This window comes from Choristoneura fumiferana, chromosome 19 (genome assembly GCF_025370935.1).
Source record: "Choristoneura fumiferana chromosome 19, NRCan_CFum_1, whole genome shotgun sequence".
NCBI classification, from domain to species: domain Eukaryota; kingdom Metazoa; phylum Arthropoda; class Insecta; order Lepidoptera; family Tortricidae; genus Choristoneura; species Choristoneura fumiferana.
This window is the reverse complement of record NC_133490.1, coordinates 5290866-5318722: the sequence shown is the minus strand read 5'-3', so window position 1 is coordinate 5318722 and position 27857 is coordinate 5290866. Positions and strand designations below refer to the sequence as shown.

Below are 27857 nucleotides of genomic sequence, written 5' to 3'. Positions count from 1 at the left end.
GTACGGAAATAACTCGGCGTGGGAGAGGGACGGTGCGAGTGAAATGTCAGTTTCGACGCGGGTGTAATGAGAATCGCGTCGTCTCTTTTCCACTTGACGTTTTACAATCGTTTATTGTCATGTTACTGTCTCGTTTCGACGGGCCAGATTGAGATGAAATCGCCGGCGGCGTTCGTCCTCCTGCTATTGCTTGCTGTATCGGTTTGAGCCGCGCGGGCGACGGTCGTTGCTGTACCTTTTTTTACTGCATTGTTTTTAAACAAAATATCTGCGCCTGTGACTGTTCTAAAGTGCCAGTGACTTTTTTAACATTTTTGTTGATTGTGTTCCAAGTTTGTTTAACTAACAAATTGACGTGTTGTGTTGTGTTTTATTTATGCGAATGGATTGCTACCGCTGCGATATAGTTTGACACGAGATGACCTGACAACCCATACATCATTAATGTGAGTTACTTGCGATAATTATCTTATTAAACTGTATTAATTTATAATTAGAGTTGTGCGAGGTCCGTTCGGATCGCTACCACCAACTTACTCGGTGTACTTACTTGCTGTTGTGTTCCGGCGTGAAGAAAGAGTTCGGAAATCGATGATATTACCGGCATATGACATCTTATATATTAGCCCTTTTTGCTGGCTATATATCTGCAATTCAATGTTGCCGGTATTCTCGGGTAGTGGTCCTCACTTACCTAGTTGATACACCTGCCTATTTGCCACCCTGTTCTATATTAAAAAAAATAAAGTCACTAGAAAAAAAACTAGATTTTTTCCAAAAAGTCAAAATTGCCACATGTGTCGCAACATTTTCGGAATCGGACTGGACTTTCGGCTGGTCTTTTTGTGAAGTGACAACTTTTCGTTTTGGTTCTGCCAGGCCCGGCCATGTGGGCCGCAGACCACATTTTGTACCTGCTTGAGAAGGGGCTGACTTTTTGTATGTAAAAACAAAAGCGACGGCGTTGTAGTGCAGTCACGTTTCTAGTCTTTCCCGGGAATCACTGGAATTTATGGTTCGCATTGCATTTTTATGAAAATAACGTATTCTGTACGACACGTGTGAGTGGCGGGAACAATTATATTTTATTATTATAACACCTATTCAAGTCTTGGGTACATAAATAGCTGTAATCGAAGTTTTTCCAGTGACTTAAAACTGTTACCATAAGTATACTTACATAAAAACTAATAAAAAAAAATCTTTACTTCAGAACATTTAAGATTCCATAAAGACATAGTTAGTATCCTTCTTCATTACGGCTACGTGTTAGTGCATTAAATAATAAATTAATTTAATGGTTTTAAAACATAATAAAATTATTTTAATTAATATGTATTTATTTATATGTAAAATTCAAAATAAATTAATTATAATTATACTTATATTGTAATTATATTATTTTGTAAACCTATTCTTCCCCACTGCTGAGCTAAAGCCGCCTCCCGATACTTCCACTATAAGTACCACCATAAGTTAGCTATAATGCTTTATAAATCCGGCCGGGAAGGCCCCGGGACGCAAACTACCTGTATACCAAATTTCATCCAAATCAGTTCAGCGCAGCGGTTTAGACGTGATGAAGAAATGAACAAATAAACAAACAAACAAACAGACTTATAAATTTTCGCATTTATAATATAAGTAGGATTTTATTTAATTGATACCTAATATTCGTAAAATTGGAAATATATTAAGCAAGTCGATTTTTACCCACTCCAATTGCCCCATTGAAATACAATGATGTCAATACTGTAATAATAAAATTTTTGTTCAAAACTTTAAACAACTAAAATACTTATTTATACCTCGTTTTCATTAGTTGAACGTTCGTTCAACGGAATCTAAGATTTACCAAATGAAATCTTAAACCGAAGTAAGGTTTGGCTTCTTGTAATGAATTTTAAGTTTAAAACCCCTTTGCCATTTGCCTGCGCTCCAAAGGAGACAAAGGATAATTTCATTACTCGGCTAAAGACGTTCATTACTCAGTACTTACTATACTAGGCATTTTTATATTCAAGTTTACAATTAACTGCCTTTTTTCTAAATCGAAGAAAATAAATAATTATGTATCAAATAACCTAACTAAAAAAAAAATAAAAACGACTGAACCGATTTCAATTAACCATAGCTAGGAACCATCACAAGGAAAATCGTTTTTACCTAAAAAACACAACGAAGTCGGTTCATCTGTTTGAGAGCTACGATGCCACTGGCGCGTTAAGTTTAACTCTACTGTTTTTTCGTCGGGATTAAATTATAGCACCATTTTTTGTTGGGGGTTAAAAAACTTATAAAATGAAAATGTTATGACTTCACAAAACTGACATCAAATTGTTTTAAATAAAAATATGTACTCATTCGTAATTCTAAATAAGAAAAATCTGTAAGTAAGTACTTTATTTATATAAACAAGTGAACAACAGACTTAACAGTGCAACTGCCCAGCTGTGGTGATGCCTACAAGATTGTATAATAAATAAAATAATGTAGGAAAACACGTATAGTGCATAATACGTCTCATAATGATTACTTAATTAATCTTTTAATGCCATCAATATCCATCTCACGAGATAGCAATTACCGCCTGGCGTGTAAGATTATATCGATAATAATTATTGTTTCAAAAAGCAGGTTAAAAAAACATACTTTACTGGCGTTGCTCGCAGGTTTGCCTACATTACAAGGAAATTCTACATTTTCTGGAATTAGAAGTTATCGACTTGCAGAAGAGCTCAGGGATATTTTAGTTTTCTGTTAGTAAAGTTTTTTATATATCTATCTTGTGCATACATTCTATGTCTACTTATTCAAGCAAAACTTAAATATCTTCTAAAACAAGCATATCACGGGCTTTATTCCAATTTCTGTGCGGCTTGATTGAATCCTTTAGAGCCGCTAAACCTCTGGCATTTTCTAGAGCAGCGGGGATCTATAATTTGCGTGTTTCACGGACAATCTGGCCGCTGATGCTTTGAATACAGAGTTTATGGTCACATTCTTGACCCCAAGGAGCTCCATAAGCTTAGACCATAAACAAAATCGGAGGAAAAGCTACGGCTAATAAATATATACTGTTACAAAGTGTTCAGAGCATTGTTTTCACTAATTATCTTGCTTTTAGATCTTCTATTTTGACAAAATGTATCAATGTCGTACGTTTCTGGGATAGACTTTTTTTTTTTTTTATTTGACAAATGTATCAATGTCATACACATTTCACCAGGGGTACAGACTACTTGAAAATAACAATATGTTACGAGTATTCTTTATTGAACATCACAAAGAAGTTTACAAAGAGATGAAAATTAAGATAGACAACCATTTAGTTACAGAAACTAATACAAAAACGTCAAAGCCGGTGGCGGAAACGAATGGACAAGCCAAACAAAAATATTCAAAACTTTTTAAGGCATGGGGGAAAACGAGCAAACGGATCGCTTGATAGTAAGCGATTACCGTCGCCCATGGACACCTGCGACACCAGAAGAGTCACAAGTGCGTTGCCGGCCTTTTAGGTAAGAGTACGCTCTTTTACTTGAAAGCTTGAAGGTCATATCGGTCTGGGAATACCGCAGGCGATAGTTTATTCCAGAGCTTTGCTGTGCGAGGCAGGAAATTTCTGGAAAAACGCACAGTAGAAGACTGCATGCCAACCATCTATATGGTAAGGATAGAAGTGTTGTCGCGTAGGGCGGTGGCGGAAGGATGCGGCAGGAATCAACCCGAATAACTCCTCGGACTCGGACCTTAATAACTTGACACCAATTGACCTAGTACCTAGTCCCAAACTAAGCAAAGCTTGTACTATGGACACTAGGCAATGGCTAAACATACTTATATAGATAAATAAATACATACATAAATTAGTGATTAAATATCCAAGACCAGAGTTTGGTAAGTAAAAGCTACCAGCAAATGGTATATAAATAAATAAATATCATGGGGGACACTTGACACCTATTGACCTAGTCCCAAACTAAGCAAAGCTTGTACTATGGATACTAGGCAACGGATAAACATACTTATAGAGATAAATACATAAATAAATACATATTAAACACCCAAGACCCGAGAACAAACACTCGTATTCGTATTATCCATACAAATATCTGCCCCGGCCGAGATTCGAACCCGGGACCTCAAGCTTCGTAGTTCTCTTAACCACTTGGCCATCCGGTCGTCTAAATAAAAATCATAACGTTTATTCTGTAAGTACCTAAGTAGCAAAGGGCTCTTACAAGCCATTTTTTATGTTACCAGCGCTTTCCGAAAGACTCATTGCCAAGAAGAATACGCCGCAAGAAACTTGACAGATACAAATTTTCGAAATGTTTTAAATTAATTTTTGATTTCGGCTCTTTAGACCTCGTGGCGTGTCTACTCATGCTTCTGTTAACGTGTTGAGGTGTCGTTTTTTAACAGTCGTATGGATTTCTGCAGACTTCAAATGAAGTACTTTCGCAGTTTTGAACTCACCTCAAATAACAGTTTAATCCATTCTTAGTAAAATTAAGCATAAAGATAATTCAGAAGTCTGAAATGGGTTTAGGATAATCTTTATCCCGGTAAAATTCCTGTCGGAGAAAAATCTTTCGTCACTGAGAAGAATTTGAGGTTTTTGATTGTGTGTAAATATCTGACTTATTAGTTACTAGCTTTTGCCCGCGACTTCGCCCGCGTAGAATTCGGTTATCGCGCGCTGTTCCCTCGGGAACTGTGCATTTTTTGACCCATGTCACTCTCTGGCCCATTAACTATCTCTTTACCAAAAATCACGTCGATCCGTCGCTCCGTTTCGACTTGAAAGACGGACAAACATACATACAAACACACACACTTTCGCATTTATAATATTTTATATATATGGATATGGATCAGCGGTGATACCAGTACTTACCTTAAGGTAACAATAAATAAATAAATAAATAAATAATAAATATCATGGGACACTTGACACCAATTGACCTAGTCCCAAACTAAGCAAAGCTTGTATTATGGACACTAGGCAACGGATAAACATACTTATATAGATAAATACATACTTAAATACATATTAAACATCCGAGACCCGAGAACAAACATTCGTATTATTCGAACCCGGGACCTTAAGCTTCGTAGTCAGGTTCTCTAACCACTCGGCCATCCGGTCGTCAACAAAGAATTGAATAACAAAGAATAAATTATACAAAAATATTACTCTATATTAAATTTATTTATTTAAATGAATTTATAACAGAGACTTACAGTAATACTAATGTGCCTCTATTACTAATTTGATAATTAGGAGAGTTAGTTAAATAACAAAGTAGAAAATAAATAACTAAATTAAAACTAAAATAACCTAGTAATCCTGATACCTATAATAGAACTAATAATTACTCGTACGCGTTACAAATCGAGCTCTCTCATTTGAAAAGAGACCTTTTTTTTATTCACCGGTTGTCATACTCTCCACGCCGAAACACAACATTGCAAGCACTGCTTCACGGCAGGACCTGCACATGTGCTCAGCAGGTATGAGTTTACCGGAAACGACATAACTATTACAAATACACATAAATTACACGATTTCATTCATAATGAGATGCTTACTCCATAAAGTGCACGATCCATAGAGTGTCAGTGTCCATAGAGTACACGATCATTATCGAAATCGCCATATCTATCTGTCAAAGAGCATGAGATGGTGACAGAAAGAGATAGCGAATGCTTTTGAACCTCCTAGTTTCCTGGAAATTATCTTTACCGCCATCCATTGTGTGTTTAATTTAATATTCCCATTTGTAACTAATATGTTAAGAATATGCGCCATAAAGCTAATAATTTCATAACCTTTCTTAATAGACATAATGCTTGCATTTCACGACCGCAGCCGAGTGTTCACGAAGCCGCCCGAACCGCCCCGAAGTCCCGATCGACCGATCGGCTTGATCACGAACAGATAAAGTAATGATTTGTTTGTATCGCACAATCGATGCCATAGAGTTAGGAATCCGCTTTGTATAGAAAGAAAATATATAAATACACAGCCGAAGATAAATAGAGATATAGCCTATGATGGAAAGTGAAGAGATATAGAAAGATATTGACTAGACTTATTTACTTATGTTCGTATGCTTAAGGGATGTAGACGGTAATCACCTCTAATGTCGACCAGATAGCCAAGTGGTTAGAGAAGCTGACTACGAACCTTAAGGTCCCGGGATCGAGCCCCGGTCGGGGCAGATATTTGTGTGAATAATACGAATGTTTGTGCTCGAGTTTTGGATGTTTAATATGTATTTAAGTATATAGAATAGAACCAAACAATTAACTTTTTATGTAGTGCCCGATAGATCGACGGGAGAGCGAGGCATTCTACATTTATCTTGTTTTTATGTATAATAAAGCCGACAAACGGGATTGCGTTGTGGTTCATCGGATGCCCATGGACACCTACAGTACATACTGCTATGGGAGAAGCAACAATACTAAGACTCAATAGAGATATCTCTCTGCAGATGTTATGCCTGGGGACCCAAGTCTGAAGTTGCGTCTGAGTTGACTTCGATGGTGCGATGCAGTTTATAGAATCGCACCAAAAATGTATTACATAAACTTATTATCTTCACTATAAAATCTGGCAGAACAAAGTCAATTAGAAATAAATATACCGGCTGTGGCCTTTAACAGAAATTTAAAAAATATATACTAGGCAAGTCTGTTCATTCCTAGCTCTCTCCTCGCGCGGTCGTCGACTGGATGCGCGAGCGCAATCTCTCTATTAATCCTCGATCCACTGATTAAGTGATTACCGAAACTATACGTTGCCTCCAGCGCCCCGCTGGGGTAATGTTCCTAAACCGATATTTGGAAATTTTATGTTTTTTAGAATAATGTATCCGCTTCTGTCGTTTCATTAGAAATTAAAAATTTGAATAGCTTAAGTTGAAGTTAAAATCTGACAGCGTTAAATTTATCCAAAAAGAGCTTACGTTAGCCTATTAAACGTTTATTTAATTTATAATGTTTGTACGTATGAATGTACTTGACTCCAAAGTTTCCAAGTCGAATATCACCTATTTCTAGTAATCGGATTGATTTGAACCCGTTTTGGATGAAAATGCACATAGGGTAAACCATACAGTAATTGGCCACGGTACAGTAATTGCCCACTTGAATCAAATCAAAAATTTACAAAGAAGTGGTGATAAATCATAATAAATATCGTGCTAATTATATAATCTAGTCGCTTTTATCATTAAATTATTTGTATTATTGTTGTTTCATATAAAAAAATTCAAGTGGGCAATTACTGTAACGTGGCTAATTACTGTATGGTTTACCCTACTTAGTAAATATAAAGTTAAGGTAACTAAAAAATTTAATTTTTGACATAAATGTATCTAGTAGATTTTGAAGAGAGTCTAGTCTACAGTTTATGTACTAAAGTGTTATATTAGACTGAAGGAAGTTTCAAGAATAAGTTATAAGTATTTTAATAGTTTCCTTGAGTTTGAGTGCGACGTCATGCATGTGCGCGCGCGCACTTAAAGCTCATTTGTTACTCGTTTCTGGCTGGTATTGCAGATGTTCAATACTGTGTATTTACATTGATTTTGTGTAGTTTTTCTTTAAGAGTATATGTATTTATTTCCTCGCCTAATGCATTGCTAAAACATTGTACGCGTGGAATGTAGTAAATTCCCAACTAGTTTCAATTTTAAAAGCTCGCTTTGCTCATTTTTTAGCATACTGAAACTCGAGGGGAATTGCCTACTTTCTACACTTGTATTGTGAATAACTATTTCAATGAAGGAGTGACAAACATTCGTGCAGATACAGTCATAATGATTCACGTGGATAATATTAAAAGGATATTCATACAAAATAACAAAGTGATAAATTGCAAGCACTAAACCTAAAAGTGTAACAAGTTTGCATGCTTACTTGTAACAAAAACTAGGTAGGTACATACGAGACATATTAAGTATTATTTAGCAAGAGAAAGTAAAATAAAATATAACTTTCTGTGCAAGGAAGATAAACACTGTTTCCCAAGATATAGGTCAATACCTAGTTTGGGGTCGGAATTCGTTAATTCGGAAATCGTAAGATTATTCATGGTCTATACAATAAAATATTATTGCATTTTTCATAACAATTGTACAAAGAAATAAAAGGAAAAAAATAGCAAATAAAAAAAAAACATTTTTTGTCACTGAAAAAATGAAATAAACCGATGACTCGGCCAAAAAATTGTAAGCAAAACAAAACATCTCTTAGTTTCATCAACCAGCCAATCAGCGCCCAGTTTTTTTACAGCTTACATAAGATAGGCCTAAAGCCGATACAAATCCGCTTGTAGGTATGTTCGGAGCTATCTCGGGAACTGGTCGGGCCGGGTCAAGTGCGGTCACGGCCTTAGATGAAGACATTCGGGCGGACAGAGGTGGTGTGGAGATCCCCATACGACCAAGTGAAGTCCAGTTTATATCTGCAAGAGGATTCCAAGCTGCACAAATTTGCAGCGTTTATTAGATTACTTCAAACTCTTTCGCTTTGACCTCATTCCATCTCAGATCACAGGCAATGTTTCAAGAAATCACCAAGACTATATGTTTCATCTATCTATTTATCTATTCATGCCGTCTTATGTATTAAGTATAATATCCATACCTACAGCGCGAGCGCTGTGTCACCGACGGTGCTGGCTGAAAATCAGCACTGGGATGTCTCAGCGTTTCAGCACTATGCTGTCCGATTTGCAACCGCAATGTCACACTCTAGCCTTCGTCTTGAACATTTGTCATATTCTTGTGTCTTGTGTGTTGTGAATAAATAATATATTTTCCTTCTTTCTAAATCAGACATTTATCATTTTTTTGTTTATAATGTTTCTTTTGGAAAAGCGTGAAGCTCCTTAATGAGTTTTCTTTATTAGTAACTCACATAAATTACTGTCTAATAAGTCACTCCAGGTCACTCCACTATTCTCCTGTTCTGTTCTCCTTTTGGATTGTAAGGGACATTGGTAGCTATGGAGTTTCTCTATCATACATATAGAAAATACACGAGGAAGGTCGCCCTTAAACATACATACAGCCTATTTACGTCGCCCTAGGCACAGGCGTCCCCTCAGAAGAAATGGATGTTTCCATTCAACTTCACACACACACAAAACTCAAATATCTTTTTCGTTGATTGAAAAGCTCATGGAAATTTTTAAATATCACTCAATAATTTTGAAATTTTTGGAGGTACAAGCTCAGGTTTGAACGCATGATCATCTGCTTGAAAGACTATAGGTCAAACCACTGGGCAACTATCTTCAGACAATTGAGAAATTAACTTTATCTCTATCCATCCAATGACAACAAATGTTTTTTCTTCCACTCCGTTCCACCTCAATTACTTACATACACGTTTATTTCTCCCATACAACTATCAATTATAACTCCAGTGCCATCAATTATCTTGTATTATTTATACCAGTTTTTTAACCAAACCAATAACTACCAACTTTGTCACAGTGAGCCTTTGCTGTATTTACGAATATACTCACTATGACATTTATTGTGAAAAGGTTCTATACGAGGTTCTGCTGGGAACGGTTTCTATACAAAAGAATATACCTCCGAAGACAATTATCACAATAGTGACAATGGTTGTGTTAAGTTTTAGTTATTGTACTCTCATGAATTATTTGAATTCTTTCAAGATTTTAAATAGGTCCTTTTATAGGCTTCCGTGGGACAAAAAACGCTTGAGTTTTTCTTTGTTTTTAAAGTATTTTGAATTTGAAATTACTTTTCTTTTAGGTTTGGATGAAATTTCGTTTTCCTACTCAGAATCAGGAGCACTTTCGATTGTTATAGGAGAAAAAAATATAAAAATACAATTAAACCTAAAAACAACTTTTTCTGAAAACGCCCATTTGGAAATCCAGCCAGCTCGAAAAACTTTCAAATATCGAAACCGTCAGTCGAGTTCTTTCCGTTGAGCGCCCTGGAAGTGCTACGACAACATGATGATGATGACGGTGCTTAATTCGAGATAGGTACGAGATTTTATCAAAGTAATGACGAATCAATACACGCATAAGAGTCACTTGCACGTACTTCTGCGTAAAATTTACACGAAGTTTAAAGTCAAAGTTAAAGTCAAGGTCAAAATATCTTTATTCAATTTAGGCTATAATAAGCACTTATGAATGTCAAAAAAAATCTACCACCGGTTCGGAAAAACCTCTGTTTAGAAGAATACGGCAAGAAACTCAACGAGATATATTTTTTTAAACAGATTTACAATATTATTAAATGATATCTATACATCACAAGTATTTAACTCAACTTTATTTTTAACACGGTAGGTTCGCTATTTGAAGGGATCGCTAATGCGGATCGGAATTATTTCCAAATGTCCATGATGTAATCATTAACTTTAAAATACGCCTTAGATATTAATGTCTTCTTGACAATAGATCTGAATTTTGTATCCGTTTCGTTGGTAATATTTTTTGGAATTTTATTATAAAAACGTATGCAATTTCCCAGCAACGACTTTTTGGTTTTAGCCAGTCTGTAAGATGGAACTTTGACGAAGTAGGGTAAACTCACCTATAGTAGTTGTCCACACAAAAGTCGACAATTACAAACTGGAAAATAAATCTCCGTCCGCTGATGTATTATTATTACATGCGTGTATGACAGCAGCACGGCAATGTTTCATTTGAATAATATAAATAAACGTACAAGCCTGTCGCCAACGTCGTCGTTAATGATCTATCTTTTACGGGCTTCGTTTAAATTAGTTCTCAGGACTATGCTACTTTATTTATAAAAGTAGTTGCCGCTTGTAATTATCTAAAGCAAAAAGGTACCTGAATCGACGATTATACCGATATAATGGGGACAATCTTAGAAAACAGACTCTCATTTCAATGCCGGTTAAGTTCCGAACTAATTTAAATCGCGTAAAAACACAGATAATGGTAAACCCATAATGAATATTATTGAACTACATAACTTATCTACATAGTATCCTAAAGTTAAGACATACTTCATTCATATAATTAATCTTTTTTATCAGCTTTTTCCTCTAACGACGTAATCGCGGCAAGAACCATGACATGACCAGAAAATACGAGTGAAAATATTTGTACAGTCAGCAGTAATAAACACACAGAAGCGCGTCGAATCTCACTCTCTAAATAAAAATGTCCGAGCGAGACAAAAAAAGCGGTCATTTATGACCTGCCACTTCCGCCGAGGGTTCCATGCCTGGATTTGTTTGGTTAGTTAAATGTGGCGGCAGAATGTGAAGGTTCATTGGAAGAAAACAATTGATTCTTAGTAAACTTCTTTCTATCTTATTACTTCGTTATTACATTATTGATGACTGTGATCTGTTCCAAATATGTGTCTGTAAATATCCTGATAGTGATTTAAACATTACTTTCTAAATTTATTGCACAAAAAATATCTGAAGAAAAGTTTATTTATCATGTGTATTATCGATACTTTTATGTTATTCTCGTTGTTATGATCTTATTTTACTTTTATTTTCAATGTGGAACAAAGGTACATTCTAAATACAGTATTCAGTTGTTACACATACGCACTTACTTCAGTGCCTTTCTCTTCTTTATCCCAATTACTTTTGCAATATTTTTACTTCTTTTCCCACCGAAACGAACCTTTTTCTTTAAGCTACAATTCTACAGAACCCCAAAAACCTTGATGAACCGAAAGAGCCATCAGTAGTAGAACTAATTGGTCTACGGGTACACCTCGAAAAACTTATTTGTTATACGCAACACTATTTTGATTGATCCCCCAAAGGACCGCCGCAAAAAATGGTTGCCGTTGATTTGTTCTCGAGAAACCGTTGATCGAACAACGATTGCTGATCATATCGATGAATCGGGGAATTTTCAAGGGAATCTATGTTTTATTGGATTTAACCACAGAATTAATAACAAAGGAGATAAAAAAGCGCTGTGAGTTAAAGCGTGGGTTGCCAATCAAGCTGAAAAGCATATTTCATTTTCCCTCTTCAGTCTGAATCGAATTGCAGCTCGAGTTAATTGCTCACAGAATGGATCCACAGGTGAATTGAATACCGTAATTAAGCAAAATTTGTGTAAAAGCGAGAAAAGGTGTGCTTTAATAGCAAGAAAAGGACGCATAGCGTCGACATTGGTTAGTAGGAAGATCAAAAAGTATCATAAATGAAGATGCAGAATACTTTTTAGTGAAGATAGATAAAATACTAGTAAAACTACAACACAGTAAGACAGCCAGTGAAATAACTGGCACAAGAGGCATTTTATCTTAGCCCTTTAGGTTGATAACGCACCTGCGATTCCTCTGGTGTCCATGGGCAGTGGTGATCACTTACGATCAGGTGACCCATTTGCTTAGACCTAAAAAAACATCGATCTCTCATAATATTTTTTCCTTTTTTGCCAGCAGTCCGTCCTCTAATTAAATTTAAAATTATGTATATTGATTGAAACTTCATAGACTTGAACTTTAAATTCAAGACGCTTCCACCAAAGTGCTAATAGGCCTCAGGAACTTAACACCGGCACTCCACTTCCGATTAAACTGTATTAATATGCTAACAACGTGATCGGACCGACGTTCCACGGATCTAATTCAAGCTTTAAATTGATCAAATGATTAAAAAAATGCAATCCAAATTAAAATGTGACCAACGTTAAGTTAATCCGTTGATCGAACATTCTGGAAGACATTTTTGGAGCATTGACGTGAATTAAGTGAAATGAATTCAAACAACGAAAGGTGTTTTGACTTTTGAATATTAAGTAGGTACCTTAAAACTGATGGAAGTGAAAAGTTAGAAAAAAATAAAACAAATAAACTTAATGATTTGGATTTGGAATAATATCGTTGCAATCGACATAGTGAAGTCATCATTACGGTAAATATTCGATGAACCGATTGGGACACGGTTCGATGCTTAGACAAAACACCTGTATCCCCGCCTACCTACCCACTTATAAATATGTAACCTATTGTCCTCGGAGGCTCTACGAAGACTTGCTAACAAGGGTTTGGTAAAAAAATCAAAAGCGCACCAGATCTCGTGAGGAACAATAGACCGACGGTCAGGTAGAATTCTTGTCGTCTGCTATTAGGACGTAATACTGAAGGTTTTTGGTACTTTTGGAATGAATGGATTTTTCGGAACGTCTGGTAAGCCTCAAAATCTACTAAATTTGGAATGGCTCGGATTATTCCTCGGCCCTTTTGTAGTTTTAAATCATGCTTAAGTTTGCGTAATAAAAATGCCTTTACGTTTTTTCCGTGATGACAGTTGAGATGTTCCCACCTGCTACAGTTATAACCATTTTTAAACGATCCGAAATTCGCGGCAAATCTCCATAATACAGTCATTATTAACGACAGCGACTTATAAAATACAACCCGATCCGGAGAGCTATTAATATTTTTACATCTTGTTCGAATCAGATACCGAAAAATTTAAGTATAAATTTTTGAATGTCGAACACTCCGGGCCCACGCTGGCCAGTAAAATTAATGACAGTTCTTTCACCGAACGTTTCGGTCTCGGGCCTCAGGTAGACCGTTTGACGTATCTATTTAGACATCAAAATAAGTTTTTTTGTCCCTCTGCACTGTGAAACTAGCTTCGGAAACACAAAACAATTTCCTTTGTCCGGCCCTTTAATGATTTTCGACACATTTTGGCGATTTTCGACGGGGGTATTCTTCGAAATGACCCATTTAGTGGCGGTTGAAAAAACGCAAGGTGTGCTATGTGATGTATCAGAATGGGTGTAATTTACGCGGCTGACGCAAAACGTGACAAATCCCTTGTAAGTGATGCTTCTAAAGAACACATACATAAGCTGATTTAAGGTGTGAGTTTGTTGTGTATAGAAAAGTTCACTAACTATTTTGATCATCACATTATTTTGTTCAATCAATTTGATGGTTAATAATATTCTGTTACGCTGAGCCAGTCCTTTTTGACACAAGAAGTTTTTTTTTGTTTTGTGATGTATTTCGTAGCATGAAAATCCTTTCTTACATTCTGACTAACTATACATATTATTAATATCGCAGAAGATAATTTTCGAGGGTGACTTTTTAAATTCTCAGAACCTACAAAATATTTTTACAGTTCGAAATATGTATGTTAATTAGTGGTGAATAGTATAGTAACTGACAAAATACTTTTGAAGTAGACTGTATTTTTGAAAATTTTTTGTATGTCCTGAAATGACCTCATCAATAATGTCAAATTGACCATTTCCCCATTCAACAACTAGTACCAATACTCCTTCAAGCACTTCATTTAGACATAATGAGTACAGTTAACCAAAAAGATCCCTTTGTCACTATAGAGTCTTGTCATTATGATTTCCGTCATACCATTAAAATATTTTGTTATGATAAGATTCTATGGCGGACCAGGAATTTGGTTGACTGTACCTGGGCTACTAGGTAACTAGACAGCTCTGATATTTACAATGGCGACTGTACCTATATCAAACAGCTTATTCGAGATTAAAACCTCACCTTACACCGGAAACCATATAACACTAGTATTAAACAATCAAGCTACATTAGCTTATTTTATCTTATCAACACACAGACAGACAGGATGCGTGCGTTAGCTCCTTGAGTGACAGACGGATTCCGAGGCACACAAGCTTGTTAGTAGAGATTTTGTTATTACATTAGTACGTTTGATGCCAACTATTGCTGCATTTACCCTAATTGGTATGCAAATGGCTTCCTTTATGAGCGTGACAGATTTAACTGAGACTTATTAATTGAAAGAGGGAGACTAAATTAAGTTACATGTAAGTCGTACAGTCAAATGACTGTTTAGAATAAACCTGAGTTAGGGAATATGAGCAAGATAAAAAGTACTGAATTTCATGTCATCATACCAGCCTATTTACATCCTTCTGCTGGGCACAGGCCTCCTCTCAGAATGAGAGGGCTTGGGCCGTAGTTCCCACGCGAGCCCAGTGCGGATTAGTAACTACACACACACTATTTAATTACTTCGCAGGATTGTTGTGCAGGTTTCCTCACGATGTTTTCCTTCACCGTAAAGCTTGTGGTAAATTTTAAATGTAATTTCGCACATGAACTTCAAAAAACTCAGAGGTGCGGGCCGGATATGAACCCACGAACCTTTCCTTGAGAGGCGATAGGTCAAACCACTAGGCCACCACGTCTTTTTCATGTATTTTCTATATTTTGTTGCGGGTCTCTACTTGTATCAATCTAATCGAAGTTGGATTTAGAACCCTCTACAAATGGTAGCAATCTACATTATTATGCTGGTGTCTTTACAAATTTCAGAAGGACATCGTAAAATATGGCATATTAAATGCACTATACCCATTACCAAAAAAAACTTAACCACTTCTTGCTACTTATTCTTAAATTGACTGCGAATACTTTGTTACTTTAACAGTTTTAATTAACAGATGCAAACGATAGCACATATTGTGAGGTGGACAAGTATATAAATTCACGTATTTATCGGACCTACGAAGTTCAGTAATAAAATTGATAGTGATACAGCTTGTACAGTCATTGCATTAATGCCACAGCTGAGCGCGCAAAAATATCTGAACGTCCTACCGGCTCTAGACATAGAGTCGTATCAGATATTTTTGCATACTTTGTTGTGTCAGATATTAATACTTTCGTACTCGATGGTGACACCCACTGACGTTTCGCTTTTGATAGTGTCAAGCAAGTCTAAAGCCCAGTTTAAGGGGCTGTTTCACCATCCATTCATTAGACTGACCACCACGAACTCGTTGGCTTTACGGCCTCGCAATGTAATGCAACTTGCACAATTTTTCCTGCAAGTCTAAACCAGGCTTTAAATAACATAAAACTACCAGCTACATCTGTTTATAACTAGTTTCAAATGTAATGAAGGTAAGAAAACTTAAGTGTTTTATTTTTATAGTCCATTTCAATACTTTGCATAAAAGGTACTAAAATTTAGTTTTGTGGAGTATGTCTGTACCATACGGCAGTAAAAAATGATAAAAGGAGAATTTAAGTTATTTATACAATATTGCAGCTACATCCCAGATTAATTAGTGAAATCATCATTATTATTTTCGGCCTGTGTACCTCCTGGTTCTAGGCTCTGTTCTCTTTTCAGAATAATAGGGTTTAGTTCCTTCGCGCGCCCAGTGTGGATTGGGTATTTCACACACACCATTGAGTTGCTTTGCAGGGTTGTGTTTCCAATGGAAGTGGGGTGAATATTCTCGTGTTTAAATTCAAATTCAAATTCAAATCAGTTATTCAGTACATAGGCCACAATGGGCACTTTTACACGTCATTTTTAGGGTTCCGTACCTCAAAAGGTAAAAAACGGAACCCTTATAGGATCACTTATTGTCCGTCTGTCTGTCTGTCTGTCTGTCAAGACCCTTTTTCTCGGGAACGCGTGGAGGTATCAAGCTGAAATTTATATCAAATACTGAAGTCTACTGTCCTTTGGAGCTGTGAAAAAATCAAACTTCTAAGCCAACGCAATCAAAAGATGCAGCCGTTTATGCTGCAAATTTCCGCAAATTTTCGAAACTCGCAAGGGAATCAAAACCTACAGGGTACTTCCCGTGAACTCAGAATCTTGAAGTTTGGTATGAAGGTAGCTATTATAACACAACCAACTAGAAAAGTCTGTAAATCTTGATTTTTTATGTCTGTCTGTAAATAAATATCAATGACCAATAAATTCTGACCCCACACTGCGTACATTTTGCTTAAGAGGGCTCTGCATACACTGGATGTATTAATTCATTCGGAAGAAGCGAGAAATATCTCCAAGACACGATTCCCGTTTACTTACATACCTATAAATGTGTACGGAGCCCTCGGTGCGCGAGTCCGACTCGCACTTGCCCGGTTTTTTTTAACTACCAGCGCTTTCGGAAAGACCATCATTGCCAAGAAGAATGCGTCGCTAGAAACTTGGCAGAAACTCATTTTTTTTAAATAAAATAATTACATTTAATATACTTAAAAACTACAGTATAAAATTAAAGAAAAAAATTACAAAAAAATAATTATACAGGGATTTATGGATCCCTTAGTTATAAAACTAAACACTAACTATCTCTATCTATTTATTACATTTGTTGTAAGTGCCTACCTATGTTTAGGCTGGCAACGTACTTACAGATTTTATTTTGCTCTACCTAAGATAGGACAGAAAAGAATTGAAGCTCTCTTCAGATAGTTTGAAAGTCTGGTAAGGAAATAGGATAGTTCTTATCTCGGCGAAATGGAAAAGTTCAGTTAATTTTCTGAACACGGATTTACAGACAACAGCTAGTTTCAAATATATTACGGGTCAAAAAATACAGCCATATGACAATGGATGCTTAGTCGCTTATTGTATTATAGGCAACGGAACCCTAAAAGGCATTGAAATAAAAACATTCATAAAATCTAACATCTCCAATCCTTCTAGCAACGTAAAACTACAGCTTACAGGTGATAATGACAGTTTACCCCGTCACTTAGCGCGGTCCCGCGAGCTACCTGCGTCCGCGCATCCAACTCCCAAACGGCGTAACCACCATAGCGTTCTGTCGGTTACGCCCTTTCGGTCAACGCCGTGTATATTGTCTCACCTGTTTGAACGTTATTATCGCCACGTTGACTTAGGCTGCTAGTTTTAGGCGTGAGTTCCAGTAGCTTATTTCTAGTTTTTTTACTTGACTAATCTATAATAGGATTATTTTTCAGTAGCATTTTATTTGGTAATATTGTTTTTTAAGAAAAAATATCTTTAATACAAGCTTTTTATTTTTACTGGCATTACTTTTTGTTTGCTGTAACTATACTTGCGTAGTTATCCAAACTACGCATCCTTACTAAATTTCAAGTCTTTCTAATCACATACAGTAATTGAAATTCACTTGCAATTTTTTTATCTTTACAAACATACATGTGGGAATGAGGGTGGATTAATGTTTGAATGATTTGATGTAAAGAGCGACCGAATATCTGAAGACTAATGTGGAGTGAATGAGACGAGCGAGTGAGTAAAAAAGATTTGAGTTACGATCGGGTGAGCCAATGCGCAAGTTGCCTTTTCTGTTTTCATTTGTTTTTTGTATACGTATTCATGGTTTCAATTTTCAATACTTAAACATTTTCTTATTTTAATTCGAAAAGTTTGTGTTTCCTTCACACGATCCCATATACATACAAACAAATAAACAAACATTCCAAGTTAAATAAACGCTTGTAAATACAAAAAATCTCATCAAAATTGGTCCACCCGCACACACACACACACACACACACACACACACACACACACACACACACACACACACACACACACACACACACACACACACAAACACACATACATATAGACCACCCTCTTTTTACGTCGAGGCTAGAAACGCGTTGCAAAATGCTACTGCTGCTTGTACTAATTCAGTGCCACCGCGTAAAAATGCTCTATTTTATTCAAGCCAGTTCTGTCAAGTCGACAGATAGATGGCGCTGTAACCAACAACTAAAAGTAATCAAGTTTTTATGTTGTAATCTGTGGTAGCAAGGCTTAACAACTTTCTATTAATTATTTTATGTTAAATCGTTAATAAATACCGATCGCCAGAAGTCGAATAGTCGATAGAATTCGCCGTGATCAATTAAACAGATTTTACGTCGGAGTCGATGCTGGCCATAAAAAAATGTATTTATCGAAAATCGACCGGAGGCTTAATTTGTTAGTAATTGCGTCGAAATAAAATACGAGTAGCGTTTTGTAATGCCTCGCAGCTATTTTTATTGGTAAGAAATAAGTGAGAACTTTGACCTATCTGAAGCAATTTGCCAATAAAAACCTTCCGATTCAATCACGATAACTATTAAACTGCTGTCTTTAAAAAAACTGTTAACAATTAGAGCAGCTACTCTTCAAAGTCTTCTCCTACAGAGAAGTCGTGGTCATTGATTGAGAATCAGTGGTGAACTTTCACGACGACTTTTTTGGGAAAATGGTGTGGCCGTTTTCCCTGGCCTTCCACGCCACAATGCTGAAGTCCGGAATTCTTAGTTAACTAGTAAAAGTAAAACCGACTCCAAAAAATTACGATCACAATTCTTTGCATTTTTTTTATTTGACTGGATGGCAAACGAGCAAGTGGGTCTCCTGATGGTAAGAGATCACCACCGCCATAGACACCTGCAATACAGGGGATTGCAAAGCCTAGAGCCTAAGAAACCTCAAGTGCCAGTAATTTCACCGGCTGTCTTACTCTCCACGCCGAAACACAACAGTGCAAGCACTTTTTGGAGTCGGTATTACTTTTTGTTAAAAATTTTCTTTATTTCTCACTTTTTAGTGATCTGTAGCCAAAGTGCATCTCACATCGATTCCATTAAGCCCAAACACGACTTCGTCATCATGTCAGCCGAAAGACGTCCACTGCTGAACATAGGCCTCCCCCAAGGCTGTCAAACACGGCTTATTTACGTTGTTTTATGACAGTTCCGTTGCCTACCTTCCGGCTTCAGCATCAGATCAGTTCGAAAGAATCATTAACTTAAAGCTTCTTCCTAGTCGCTTACGTAGCTAGGTACTTATATTAATCACGATCATTTGAATCCCGTCATCATACTTGACTTGGTGACAATGGAACCACCTCAGAAGAGTACTCTTTCAAATAAAGAAATAATTTTCAAAATCGGCCCACAATTGTTTGAGTAATCGGTGAACCTACATAAAAATAAAAAAATACAAACAGTGGAACTTAGAACCTCCTCCTTTTTTGAAGTCGGTTAAAAATAGAGCGCTGCTGCCCACTCTCACATCAAAATCAGCGCATCTAAGTCACAAGCTCTCTCATTCTCACAGGAGGCCTATGCCCAGTAGTGGGACGTAAATACGCTGGAATGATGGTTAAGGGAAACTAGTTATGTATACCTAACTAGTCGCGGCGAAATGATCCTAATCTAGATTATTCCTTCCACAGTTAGAGCCCTCTTAGCACTAATAGGTGGTTAATTCTGGCCGGAACCAGTTTGGGTTGGAATGCGAGTGGGCGACGTTCGATTCCCGGCTGTTTGGACAAGAAACGTTTCGACCGCGCATGCGCTAGATCAAGAAACTGCACTGAAAAGAAAGTCGTTTTAAAAAAGGAGCCAAAGCTATAAAGTACTTTTCAAAGACGGAAACGAAGTCCCTTTGGCATGCTAAGTTAAAATTCCCACTTGCTGAGCAGCCCGTCTGGCTGCTCGCCCTCTCTCCGGTAAGCTGTAAAAGCTGTCTGAGGCTAACAGCAACAGTCCGTCCGAAAAAAAAGGCAACGAAGTGAGCAGAAACAAAATGACAAAACTAAAATGACAGACAGACAAGGGGCAAGGTTCTCAAGGGATGATAGACATTCTAAGTACATTTTAGTTTAAACACCTCATGCCGTTATCATAACAAAGCATAATAACGTCTTAGACAATGCCTAAAATGATAGTTATCTATAAACTGACAAGCATTAAGCACTTGTTCAACGGTAGTCCAAGTTTTCGTGGTAGCACATAAGTTTTTCGGAATTTACTTATGAAACAATTTAAGTTTCAAATTTTACAATCGTTATAAGAATATAAGTACATCTTCAGTGACTTGCATGCCTAAACCTGCGTAGCAGTTTAAAGGAACTATAATAGTCCAAGCTCTTACGTTCTGAGAAGAGGCCTGTGCCCATCAGTACGACATGGTATAGGCCAGAGATAAGAAAATTATAAGTCGGATCTATTTACTTCAATGTACCTACCTCACTCTCATTACTGAAAAACCGGCCAAGAGCGTGTGGGACACGCCCGAAATAGGGTTCCGTAGCCATTACGAAAAAATTAAGTAATATTTTCCTAAGGATTTCGTATTTTGTACGGAATATTCCAAGTGTAGGTGTTATATTACCTTACCTTAGGCTGCTATTTACTCTTAAACTACTGATAATTCTCAAGAAAACTTAACCATTATAGTTTTCCTTGGAAGTTTTTCCTTTGTTTCCTTGTAAGCAACCCCCTAATAGTTTTAAAAGACCTATCCAACAATATCCCGTACTAAATGGTTGGATGAAAAAAAAACAACACTACGTCTATGGGAGGTACTCTAAAAATTTTTTTTTAGATTTTTTTTATTGTGCCATTTTGTTGGCATAGTCTACATATATGTATATTCGTGCAAAATTACAGCTTTCTAGCATTGATAGTGCCTGAGCAAAGCCGCGGACGGACAGACAGACAGACATGGCCAAACTATAAGGGTTCCGTTTTTGCCATTTTGGCTACGGAACCTTAAATAGGAAAGCTTATTCTTTACAAAGCACACACAACTCTTCATAACCAAATACGCTGTCATTTGCGACGCCGAATTGAAGATTTGGGTAAAAAAGAATGTATTAAATACCTTTAATCCCGAGTAGGTTTTGTTTGAACAAGTGCCTGTCCATAGGTCGAGTATTGTCCCATTTACCCTATTGTATGCCTCTGACAGAGTAAACAGCCGACAAAGAATGGGATTTGTGAAAATTATTAGTTTTGTCATATTTTACTTGAATGGGGATTCCGAGAATTTTGACGCGACTTCAAAAATATGGATTGAAAATGAGACGGAATAATTCGTTGCTATAAAGTAGTGTACAAGTGTTGCTTTCCTATTATGTTTCGAGTGTAACTCGGCCACGGGTCGGAACCGTTTGTTTTGCTTTAGCAGAATAATTTTCTTCTTTAATCTGCTAAAGCAGGATATTTCAAAGATTTTTTTAATAAAGATGGGGTTAAATTTTAAACATGATACTAGATTAGTTAATGCTGGACAATATAATGCATTCATTCGTTTGTTGAAATAAGTATGATAGAATTTAGGATGTTCATACTTTAAATTAAATTAAATCACAAATGCAATGTATGAAAACCGCGAATTTAATCTCACTAATTTTAACAAACGAGCTAATTCATTACAAAATAACCAGCATTAAAAGAGCTGCACTACTCTTAATATAATTTTATATAACGTTGAAAATTTTAGTCCTCTGTATTTACCTAGTTTATTATGGTCAATAATTGCGACTTTACTTATTTTAGTGTAGCTCTATCCAGATAAAGAAGCTAACTTGTAAAATTCAACCAGAGAATTTATCCAACTGAATTTTATTTTTATATTATGCCCACTTGCTACTGTGTAGCCATCTATTTCATGCCTTTCGACGGACACTTTTTCATACACAAAGAATGTTCTCTCCAATCTCTATCCTCTATACCACGTATCTATACGATTTATTTCACTATCTCTTTCTTTTCTACCCTTGTCGTATATTGTTTAACAGGTACTGAGAGGCTTTATTTGTCTAACACAGTTGGGATCACAATCATTTTCACCACTTCTTTCTGTCACATGGTATAAGACGAGGGTAGAAAGAGATAGTGGATGCGATCGCGAAAGTCAGCGCGTTAGACAATACGGCCTTTCTGTTTGTGTAGCATTTCATTGCGATTTTCGCGTCTAGCTAACCTTGTATTCTTCTCTTCTCTTGTAATCTTGTAGTAACTGTAAAAATTTCCATAAAACTGCCTTGTAAATCTCGAAGCTGAGCTTATTTTAGAATCAAAACACAGCCCTACCACTATATCTTTTGTGTGCTTACAAATATTACTTTGCCAGCAAGGTAAATGCCTTATAAGAGTCATCAAACAGTTCAATTAGTAACTAAGCAGTGTAGCCTCGGTTAGGCTTAAGTATAGTTTAACTTAACGTTTAGACATGTGAAGATGTTTACGGAACTAACTTTTCACAGAAATTCATATTTAAATACAGTCAGTCAAACTGAACCGCATTATTATAATTTTATTATTGAACCTTTAAAATCATTTCAATTTCTTCAGCAGACATTGGTTGAGGTATTATTATGACAATTATAAATAAAATTGCATTACCTTCTTCTTTTTCAATCCTGGCATGACTAATGGTTTTTAGAAAGCATTCTCCAAGTACTTCAGCAACGGACGCTCACGTCTCTAGCGAAGTTTTTATTGACTCTTCTGAATGAGATCAATGCTTTATCACCAACTTCACTAACAGATTCTAAAGCAGCTCGTCTCCCGGTTTCAATAGTCGTACTCCTGACCTGACTAGACCAAATTTCTCACTGCTTACCCCATCTAGACTCTGTGATGTCAAAACCGGTCCAAGCATTGCCTTAGCGTCTCGGGTTTACCCACCGTATCTCATATAGCCACTAAAAGTGTTTCCCAGAATTGAACCCATCAAATATTGACAGGAACAGTAGCTTATTGGTATTATGGATCCCGCGCTTTTATATTGGTTTTTGGAGTTTACACTTGCCTAGGTGAGGGTTTACGGTGATTACAGGAAGGGGTAATTATAGAGGGTGGCGTGGTTGGTACTTCTTGTTTTTTTTCTTCTTGATTCTTCGTTTTTGTATCTAGTTGTGTTCTCTTCAGTATAGAGCATGCAAGGTCCTCAGTAGATATTTGGATTTTAAAACTATTAATGTACTTCAAAAGATATCTATCGTCGAATAATTTTCAAGTGCTTGTACTACTAAATATTACACTGGACTATCTTTCAATAGTTATTTTGCATAGTTATCGATGGGTTAAGCACCAAAAAGTCGGATTTCTGAAACAATCGTTGTGTAATAGACAGAAGTATCAAAGTAACAATAAAAATACTTTAATTCGTCTTTTTTTTCTTTTCTCTCACTCTCTCTCTCTTTCTGTGAATGTCCGGCATTAATTTGCAATCATACCATTTTGTATGATTTTTATGTTTATTTTTTATTTCATCAATGACTGCCTCTAATTAGTTCTTTATATTTCATGATGAAAAACTATCTAATCAATTTCATAATAAAACTAATTCATTGTTCTTCTAATTGTATTTGCATTAACAAAAATGTAACATACACAAACACTGCCAGTCCAAATATTATCTAAAGTAACTGACAATCATCCACATCCACCTAAGCAAACAATTCAAATTATAGCAAACACACGGTATCAAGTGACATTTGTATTTGGGGCCATTGTAATGTACACAGTACAATGATCGGCAAATAGCGTTACGGGAATGTGAAATTCATTTCACGCCCGCAATGGAATGTAAACTTGTTGGATTGTCTTTATCGTGGAAGTTTCAGGTGAAATGGTTTTACTTGAATAAATTTTTAGGGATGTCACTTACTGTAAAAAAAATATAGGCTACATTTTAGTAAATATAAAAACCGTGATGGCCTAGTGGTTCGACCTATGATAGCCTCTCATGCGGAGGACCGTGGGTTCCACCCCTGCTCGCACCTCTGCGTTTTTCGTAATTCATGTGCGAAATTACATTTGAAATTTACCAAGAGCTTTACGGTGAAGGAAACCTGCACAGACCTGCGAAGCAATTCAATGGTGTGAGTGGAGTTCTTAATCCGCAGTGGGCACTATGGCTCAAGCCCAAGCTCATAGTGTGAAGCTTGTGCCCAGTAGTGTGACGTATATGGGTGGGCGTAGTGGGTTATTTATTTCCATTTTTTTTGATCATGTAATGAATTTGATTTATACTCAACTGAACTAAGTATGTAATTATGATGTGGCAATAAATTAATTTTTATTTTTATTTTATATAGGCTGGGATGATGATGGTAATATTTTGCAATTACCTATTATTTGTCAGTGTCTCGACTACTACTACTTTTTTATGTCAATAAATGTTGTGAGTTTGAGAGTTTGTACTCTGTTGTCTGCTGTGCCGAATTTTGGCAAATAAATTTATTATTTCTTTCGTTTCTTTGTTGATGGCAGCCCTGCGCCCGCGCTGTGTCAATATTGACCGGCGCAGTAAGCCGCGACGTCACGGCAAACGCTGCACGGACAATATTTGACTGTTTGCGTGCGCCTGCGCTTATCTGCTCTAATGCGGGGAATGGTATCGATGCTGTGGGTTTTGTAAGAATTGGAAATTAAAAAAATATCCTACTTAAGTTGTTACTCCTTCACGCTAAAACGGCTGGATGGATTTAGATGAAATTTGGTATGTAGATAGCTGGTCATCTGGAAAAACATATATGGCAATCCGTACCAAGTTGTCACATATAGGCTACTTTTTATCCCGATATTCCCACGGGATAGGGTTAAAATCTCGAAATAACAACCGTTGGCTTAAAGCCAAGAAATTTTAAATAGTGGCTTCTAATGCAATGTCAATGAAAACCACGATGTAATTTTCGGGAATTCCCGCGGGGATTTTGTAAAACTGCAACTATGTTTCAGTTTGTATTTGCGATATGAATTTTGTGTATTTTTCCAAATATATCCCACGAAAGCCTCGTCGAACGCCTCAATGGACATCGGACACAACAGCAACAAGGTGCATTGGTGAAATTCTGTGTGTAGAATCGATATTTTGAGTTAGGTTGGATCCGATGATCAGCTACTGGATCATCCGAAAAACGCACTGATCGACAAAGCATGCGGTCACTTATGCTAGCCGTGCTCGATGTGAATGGGTTGCGTACGAGCATCTCACATAAATAACGCCGTGTGCTGTTTCCCAATGAAATTCCCGGTACGGCCGCTTGGAGTCACGCCTCTACACGATTATGCATTGCAGGTGGATGTTGATTTTTGAAAAGCCGCTGATATTATTGTTCAAATGAGTAAACAAGATGGACGGATGACTTTGTTACAGCTACGGGTTCACGGGGCATGCAGGCCTCTTCCAACCGAAACAACTGGGGGTGTATAGGGAAGGGTAGGCGTATGTTCAACAGTGGACAGCCGCGCCCTACAGCTGATATGATAATGATGTGATGAGTAAGCAAAGCCTAAAGTCTAACATCTGGTAGCATAGTGTACGGTTGTGTTGCTCTGAAGTTGAGCTCTGGTTGAGTTCGAAACGCGTCAGTGTAGTGTGATGGTGGTGATAGATTGGTTTGTGTGTGTTCTTACAGTGTGGGTGGAGGTGGAGGAATTGCATGAACACGCATATCTTGCTTAAACTTGGCTATCGTAAGGTCGCGGGCTGGTTAAAACCCGGGCTAGTATCTTTAGTTTGTCGAAATTCATATGCAAAATTACATTACAACCACGAGCTTTACGGTGATGGAAAAAATCCTGAAGAAAACTTGCACAAACCTGCAAAGCAGTTCAATGGTGGGTGTGAAGTTGCCAATCCGCACTGGGACCGTGTGGGAATTACGGCCCGAGCCCTCTCATTCTGAGAGGAGGCCTTTGCCCAGACGTGGGACGTATATAGGCTGGGATAAACAAAACTAGAAACGTATCTGTACCGGAGTAAGGATACCAGATTGCGTATCTTTTAGCGTCCAAATATAGGTACTGAGGCAAGTTGGAAGGATCTTTTTTAAGTCTATCTGTTCCCGGTCCCTTATTCGATTGCTCAATACCGCGTATGTTTATACCAATAATAAACGCATATACAATAAATACGCGTGTCTCGGTCTGTCCTACGGCGGGTGATAAAGTCACTGCGTGAGCTCCGGCCATACTCTTTTCATTTAGGGATGGGCTATTTCTACAATGTCGATATCGAATGATGTAAATAACACCGGGTAACTTTAGTCCTGAAAGGTAACTTTGAACATTTAACTCGTTCCAGGTTTTGTAATTGCATTGAAATTATGACGCATTTCGTCATTTACTTTGTTGTTGTTTAGTCTAACAACTGGTAGCATGGTGTACGGTTGTGTCACTCTGAAGATGAGCTCTGGTTGAGTTCGAAACGCGTCAGTGTAGTGTGGTGGTGGTGATAGATGGGTTTGTGTGATTTGTGTGTGTTCTTACAGTGTGGAGGTGGAGGAACTGCATGAACACGCATATTTTGCATAAGCTTAGCTATCGTGAGGTCGCGGGTGAGCAAGGAAATTATTTTAGTTCATTGATATGGACCTCCGCAAAGTAACGCCTGATTCAATAAACGTTTTGATGTTTTTGTTAGACCCATTTATCGGTATATGGTTTTCATATGGGCCAAAGTTAACTTTTATTGGGTCAAAGTATTTTGACTTTACGGTATATAAAAAGGTAACTTTGTAAGCGTATACTTTAAATTAATACAACACCCCGATGTTATATAGATGTGTTTAGAAAAAAAATGTAATAACTAAGTATCTAACTTTTAATGGGTTGTCAATTTGTCATAAATTTAAGCGCAGATACATATATCTTGCGTATACTTTCTCGCTAAACAGACCGGATAGATACTGGTATAGAAACATATAAATATAACTTATGGTTGGTTTAATCATATTCTCGGTTAATGCCTACCGGTTTTTTGAAACATATATTCTACTGAACTTCAAATGCCTGCCATAACAAACAACCTGTCAAAATCTTGCTTTCAAATTGAAACACATTAAATAATAATTCGTTTTAAGTTTAAATTAAGTTTTTAAAATATTTCTTCACAGTCAAACAATCCCATAATACAAAACCTCGTTGGCATCGCAGGCGCATCCCTACGCTTTCTTCTCTCACAATAATGGTCTGGGCGGGGAGCGGGCACTAAAAAACGAACTCCACGGAACAGGTATATTGTTATTACCACGTGACGAATATGTGGAATAAACATGCGCGCTGTTTATGAGCGCAAATCAAGAAAGATATTTATAGTTAAGCCATAGTATAGCCCATTTTTAGGTGGTCAATGGGATACTTTCGTTAAAACGGTAAAAGTATTTCGATTTCTCTGCATATTTTCTGCGAAACTTATATGAAATTTGGTTATATTTAGATTCACATCGTAAATAAGCGCAAATTTGTGTTTAAACACTCGCATTTAGC

At 36.9% G+C, this 27857-nt stretch overlaps 1 protein-coding gene across 2 annotated transcripts in view; it reads left to right on the top strand.

The window, feature by feature from the left end:
- Positions 1-207: 207 nt before the first annotated feature.
- The window catches only part of ci (transcriptional activator cubitus interruptus), a 158910-nt gene continuing 131260 nt past the window's right edge, over positions 208-27857 (top strand). For both annotated transcript variants that reach the window (XM_074102564.1, XM_074102563.1), the window contains exon 1: positions 208-446. The gene's annotated coding sequence lies outside the window, so the exon portion shown is untranslated. The remainder of the gene's footprint in view (positions 447-27857) is intronic.